This window comes from Schistocerca americana, chromosome X, assembly GCF_021461395.2.
Source record: "Schistocerca americana isolate TAMUIC-IGC-003095 chromosome X, iqSchAmer2.1, whole genome shotgun sequence".
Classification (NCBI taxonomy): domain Eukaryota; kingdom Metazoa; phylum Arthropoda; class Insecta; order Orthoptera; family Acrididae; genus Schistocerca; species Schistocerca americana.
In genome coordinates, this window is record NC_060130.1 from 180,514,968 (window position 1) to 180,522,418 (window position 7,451).

Consider the following 7,451-nt stretch of genomic DNA (forward strand, 5'->3'; position numbering starts at 1 on the left):
GGTTCGAATCCTGCCTCGGGCATGGATGTTTGTGATGTCCTTAGGTTAGTTAGGTTTAACTAGTTCTAAGTTCTAGGGGACTAATGACCTCAGCAGTTGAGTCCCATAGTGCTCAGAGCCATTTGAACCTACGGTCTTGGCGTGCATCCGTGCGTCGCTGCGGTCCGGTCCCAGGTCGACGGGCACGTGCACCTTCCGCCGACCACTGGCGACAACATCCATGTACTGTGGAGACCTCACGCCCCACCTGTTGAGCAATTCGGCGGTACGTCCACCCGGCCTCCCGCATGCCCACTATACGCCCTCGCTCAAAGTCCGTCAACTGCACATACGGTTCACGTCCACGCTGTCGCGGCATGCTACCAGTGTTAAAGACTGCGATGGAGCTCCGTATGCCACGGCAAACTGGCTGACACTGACGGCGGCGGTGCACAAATGCTGCGCAGCTAGCGCCATTCGACGGCCAACACCGCGGTTCCTGGTGTGTCCGCTGTGCCGTGCGTGTGATCATTGCTTGTACAGCCCTCTCGCAGTGTCCGGAGCAAGTATGGTGGGTCTGACACACCGGTGTCAATGTGTTCTTTTTTCCATTTCCAGGAGTGTATATTAAGAACAGCAGAGGACCCAAGACTGAACCTTGCGGCACCCCATTCTCGATTGTTCCCCCGTTTGAGAAATCACCAGTTTTTTGCATATTATGTGAACTGGTTATTCTTCCAGTTAGGTGTGATTTAAACCATTTGAGCGCATTCCCATTCATACCACAGTACTTGAGCTTATCTAGAAGTATTCCATGATTTACACAATCAAAAGCCTTTGAGAGATCACAAAAAATCCCAACGGGTGACTTCCGGTTACTTAGAGCATTTAATATTTCATTAGTGAAAGTATATATAGCATTTTCCGTTGAAAAACCTTTTTGTTGACATCAGATGTATTCCCTTTTTTATGCTGTGATTTAACAATGGCATTCTTCGGTCTATCTGGGAAAATACCCTGCTTCAGAGAGCTGTTACATATGTGGCTAAGAATCCCACTTATCTCTTGGGAACAAGCTTTTATTATCCTGCTTCTTTCCAGACATTGACTGAAATTGGTCCACTGGTCTAGGAGCAGATGTGCAACATACGTTGATGTCCAAAATTAAAGCAACTATTTCCCCGTGTCACGTCTAATTCACGGTTAACCATGCACAATGTCAACAGATTTCCGTACAATCGTGTTCTGCGCGGTCCGGTCTTGCAAGCAGCTGTGTAGGAAGAATGGGCGTTATTGCCTCAACATGAGACTGATGACATCACACGCAGCATGTCCCGTTGTTGTCAGCCTCCCAGATGTGGTAACGCCCCTTGCTGAAAACATTAACCAGTTATCGGAATGTGTGTGCAAATCCGTTAAGTTGGAAAAAAACGAACAACGTTTTTGTCTACCGTTATGCATTGCAGTTGTTTACGTTCTGTGTTCTTTACATTGTGTCTACTTTACTATCACCTATTTGCACTGTTTTGTGGCAAAAGAAACGCAACCTTACAAAATTTCCGTTTCTTGCTTTAATTTTGGACACCAGTGCACAAAATGGTTCAAATGGCTCAGAGCACCATGGGACTTAACTGCTGAGGTCATTAGTCCCTTAGAACTTAGAACTACTTAAACGTAACTAACCCAAGGACGTCACACACATCCATGCCCGAGGCAGGATTCGAACCTGCGACCGACTGTAGCGCCTAGAACCGCTCGGCCACCCTGTCCGGCCTCCAGTGCACACACATTCAAATGTACATACATACATTTTTTGTAATATGTATGAATATATGGATATACAGCGTGGTCAGAACCTGAATAAAAGTTCTCGGGTTTCCAACCGCGTCAATTGCTTAAAACTACGCGAGCTTTCGGCCAAGCACTCCTTGGCCATTGTCTAGTGGTATGACTGCCAGTGGGCTGTTGGTGCGCCCTTTTATACGCTAGCTGCCGGCTGTGACGTCACTGGTGCCCGTGACATTGCCATATATGGGCATGTTTTGAGTCGGCGTTCGATGTGCCCTCTTCAACCGCGCGATCGCTGGATCCCACGCAGGGCTGAGCTGCAAGCCACCGTATCTATTGAGTGTGTTTGCGGTAATTTTTATTTCAATAGCTTCCTTCATTAAACTGTCCCAGAAGCCGTTAGTGCGAGCCACGACAGAGGTATCGTCAAATTTTATGTGGTGACCGATTTCCAACGCATGCTCAGCTAATGCAGATTTCTCTGGATAGCGTAGGCGACAATACCTCTGATGTTCTTTCCTGCGTTGTTCCACAGTGCGCACTGTTTGTCCGATGTACTTCTGGCCACACTCACAAGGTATTTCGTAGACTACAGGTGATCTGAGACCTACTATGTTTTTAACTGGTCTCAGTAATTGACAGATTTTCGTTGGAGGCCTGAAGATTGATTTGATCTTGTGTCTTTTCAACAGGCGGCTTTTCTTGCCCGACACAGAGCCAGAGAATGGCAGCAAAGCAAGTTTATTTTCCCGCTCTTCGTCGGTGGTCTTATTCTGATATTTCGCAGAAATCACTTCTTTCACTTGATAGGCGCTGTAGCCGTTATTCCTGAAAACCTTGCATGGGTGGCTCAGTTCATGAGGCAGGTTGTCGTCGTCAGATATTACTCTTGCACGATACACCAATGTTTGTAATACTGTGCGCTTCTATTCTGGATGATGATGGCTGGTGGCGTGCAGGTACAGGTCTGTGTGGGTGGGTTTTCTGTAGACGTTGTGGCCAAGGTACCCATTTAGTTTACGGTGGACAAGGACGTCGAGGAAGTGCAAAGCATTATCTTTTTCCACCTCCATGGTAAACTGGATATTACTGTTGATGCCATTGAGTTGTTCCAAAAACTCGTCTAGTTTCTCGCGTCCGTGTGACCAAATCGTGTAGTTTTAAGCAGTTGACGCGGTTGGAAACCCGAGAATATTTTATTTAATGTTATCGCCGCGAGACTCTGCATTCATACATTACGTGGTCAGAAACTGTCTGAGAAGCTAGTCGGGTTGTCGCAAGGTAGCCTGTGCTGAGAAATAACTGTTAAGAAAGAATTCGATACGTTGCACCGTTTCCGACTGATTAGCATTGAAGTTAGCCAATCAGACCACTGCACGCGTAAAACTGAACAAGAGAGCGATACAAAAGGTGGACATGGAACCTGAGCCAAAGGCGTAGCAGTTTTGTGCACTATTACCTACGCTATGAGAACAACTAACACTAATAACAGTACCTGGCAAGCCACTTGCGTTTGCATGCGCAACGACCTGACTGGCTAACTTCAATACTAATTAACTTATACACGGCGCAATGTATCGAATTTTCCCTTAACAGTTATTTCTCATCACAACCACTCTGTAACAACCCTGCAAGCTTTTTATACTGTTTCTGATCACCCTGTATGCTATTCTGTTTGGTTTAGTTGCCCTTTGTACAGCAGGACCTTGGTAATCTGGCCTGCTCGGGTTTATCGATACCAGATTATCAAATGTGCCAGATTACCACGGTCATTTTTCAAAACCTTATTTAGGAAAAGGAATATAAGCGGGAACCTAAAGTTGTAACTTTCAAAGACAAACAGGGTACGTGTGGGTAAAATTACTCATGGGGCAAAATTGCACATCAAGCTTTCAGGCCCATAAAGCAGAAGGTCACCATTCTCCTACAAGGCAACAGATACGTCATCATCTCCTCAGTTCTGTTCCGGAACCTCTTGGTAGTCGGGCGCCTACAGCTGTAGAAAATGTTTCAAGTCAGTTTTCAACGATTTCTTTGCAAAATATGTATAATTTTGATTCAGTTTTTGGTGGACCTCGATCTATTTAAGAATTAGATAAACTCCATACCGAAAATGGCGGCGGTAAACTTCCAGTATCCACCTTGATCTCCATGAGTTTAGTTGTATGTGTTGCTCATAGTTTGCTGAAAAATAAAATGGGGAAATGCGCTAAAAGTATGCGGATCTAATTGGGTAGAAGTTCGCGGTGTGTACTTTTACACCATTAAAAAACTATGTGCGGACTTATTCCCCATAATCTGTACTTTCTCTTGTGTAATTCCTTCTATCGTATTCAAGAATTTTTCGTTTGTGATTATGTACCTTAGATGCCTCATTATTCACCTTAGAGATAATAAATTGACTTTGTTGTAGATAAGTTCTTGTAAAAGATAAATACTTTAGGATTACACAAGACCATTCACTGTAAAGCAAAAGCATTGAGTTGTCAATAGGAACACACAAAAGAAAGAAAACTTGCTATCTTTCGCAATTATCCATTCACAAGCTAGAGTAAATACACATACACACACAAAACTACACTACTGGCCATTAAAATTGCTACACCACAAAGATGACGTGCTACAGACGCGAAATTTAACCGACAGGAAGAAGATGCTCTGATATGCAAATGATTAGCTTTTCTGAGCGTTCACACAAGGCTGGGGCCGGTGGCGACACCAACAACGTGCTGACATGAGGAAAGTTTCCAAACGATTTTTCATACACAAACAGCAGTTGATGGCCGTTGCCTGGTGAAACGTTGTTGTGATGCCTCGTGTAAGCAGGAGAAATGCGTACCATTACGTTTCCGATTTTGATAAAGGTCGGATTGTAGCCTGTCGCGATTGCGGTTTATCGTATAGCGACATTACTGCTCGTGTTGTTTGAGATCCAATGACTGTTAGCAGAATATGGAATCGGTGGGCTCAGGAGGGTAATACGGAACGTTGTACTGGATCCCAATGGCCTCGTATCACTAGCAGTCGAGATGACAGGCATCTTATCCGAATGGCTGGATCGTGCACCCATGTCTCGATTCCCGAATCAACAGATGGGGACGTTTGGAAGACAACAACCATCTGCATGAACAGTTGGACGACGTTTGCAGCAGCATGGACTATCAGCTCGGAGATCATGGCTGCGGTTACCCTTGACGCTGCATCACAGACAGCATCTGTATACAGCATCATGATGGTCGCATCCGTGTTTGGCGACATCGTGGTGAACGCACATTGGAAGTGTGTATTCGTCATCGCCATACTGGCGTATCACCTGGCGTGATGGTATGGGGTGCCATTGGTTACACGTCTCAGTCACCTCTTGTTCGTATTGATGGCACTTTGAACAGTGGGCGGTACATTTCAGATGTGTTACGACCTGTGGCTCTACCCTTCATTCGATCCCTGCGAAACCCTACATTTCAGCAGGATAATGCATGACCGCATGTTGAAGGTCCTATATGGGCCTTTCTGGATACAGAAAATGTTCAACTGCTGCCCTGGCCAGCACAGTCTCCAGATCTCTCACCAATTGAAAACGTCTGGTCAATGGTGGCCGAGCAACTGGCTCTTCACAATATGCCAGTTGATGTACTGTGGTATCGTGTTGAAGCTGCACGGGCAGCTGTACCTGTACACGCCATCCGAGCTCTGTTTGACTCAATGCCCAGGTGTATCAAGGCCGTCATTATGGGCAGAGGTGGTTGTTCTGGGTACTGATTTCTCAGGATCTTTGAACCCAAATTGCGTGAAAATGTAATCACATGTCAGTTCTAGTAAATACATTTGTCCAACGAATACCCGTTTATCATCTAGGTGGAGTGGTTGGGATGGGGGTAGCATTGGAGGGAATGGGGGGTGTGAGAGAGAGAGGGTGGCAGGAAGAAGAGAGGGACTGGGGCTGGTTGGTTAGCGGCTTCAAGGTAGGCAGTCGCTTTGCCAGCTAGGAATGCATGAGACAGTGGTGGCAGGTATACGGGCTGACGCAATTGTTGCGACCAGTGGGAAATGGTACACGCTGAAGGGAACATGGGGACATGAATTGGGAAAGAGGTGTGGCTGGAGCCATCTGAGAGGTGGAGGTCAACATCCAAGAAGGTGCCACATTGGGTAGAGAAGGACCTGGAGAAAAGGATGGGAGAAAACATACTGAGCTTGCGAAGGAGTATGGATAGGGTTTCTTGGCCCTGAGCCCACATCACGAAGATATCATCAATGAACCTGAACCAGACTAGAAATTGGGAGTTTTGGGAGACTAGGAAGGTTTCCTCTAGATGGCCCATAAACAGTTTTGGACAGGAAGGAGTCATGCTGGTGCCCGTGGCTGCACTGCAGATTTGCCTCTAACACTTTTCTTCAAAAGAAAAGTAGTTGTGGCTCAGGATAAAGCTGGTAAGGTGTATAAGGAATGAGGTGGTGGATTTAGAGTCTGAAAGACATTGGGAGAAGTATTAGTCAATAGTGACAACATGAGGATGTTGGTGTATAGGGAGGTGGCATCAACAGTGACAAGTAGGGATCCAAGAAGTAAAGGGGTGGGGATGGTGGAAAGTCAGCAAAGGAAGTAGTTATTAGCCAGGATTCGGGCAACTGGTTGGAGGTGTTGGTCAACAAGGACGGAAATTGGTTCAGTGGGAGCACAATAGCTAGTTACAATGGGCATAGAGGATTGTTGGGGTTGATTTTGGGCAGCTTGTAGAAGGTGGGTGTGTGAGGTTTTGTTGGGTTGAGGAGTGAGATGGGCTCAAGTGAGAGGTTTTAGCAGGGCATATGGATTTCAATAGGGGTTGGTGGTTATGTTGGACTTCCTGGATAGGATCACTGTGGCACAGCTTGTAGTGGAGGCCTTTGTCAGGTAGTCAATGTGACTCATCACAATGTTGGTGGCACCTTTGTCTCCAAGAATGATTACTAGGTCTGGATCTGTTCTCAGGCTGTGTACAGCTGTCTTTTCTTCGGATATGTGCAAATTGAGAAAACTCATTTTCTGCTTACTAATGCCACAAAGCTAAGTATCACCAAATTACTGAGATTGACCTGTGCCAGAGCACTGGCACTCACCATAATGATGCCACTAAGCATTAGAGATATGGTATACTCTGAAAAGATAGTCAACCATTTTCCATTTGATGTTACCTAAAATACTCAAAATACTTCACTAAGTGTAAAATCTCTAAAAATATTAACATGTTTTACAATACTTACAAGGGAACCTCCCCATTGCACCCCCCTTAGATTTAGTTATAAGTTGGCACAGTGGACAGGCCTTGAAAAACTGAACACAGATCATTCGAGAAAAAAGGAAGAAGTTGTGTGGAACTGAAGAAAATAAGCAAAATATACAAACTGAGTAATCCATGCGCAAGATAGGCAACATCTAGGAGAGTGTAAGCGTAGGAGCGCCATGGTCCCGTGGTTAGCGTGAGCAGATGCGGAATGAGAGGTCCTTGGTTCAAGTCTTCCCTCGAGTGAAAAGTTTGCTTTTTTTTATTTATGATCTGTCCGTTCGTTCATTGACGTCTCTGTTCACTGTAAGAAGTTTAGTAAGTTCAGTGTCTGTGTTTTGTGACTGCACCGCAAAACCGTGCGATTAGTAGACGAAAGGACGTGCCTCTCCAATGGGGACCGAAAGCATTTGATCGCAA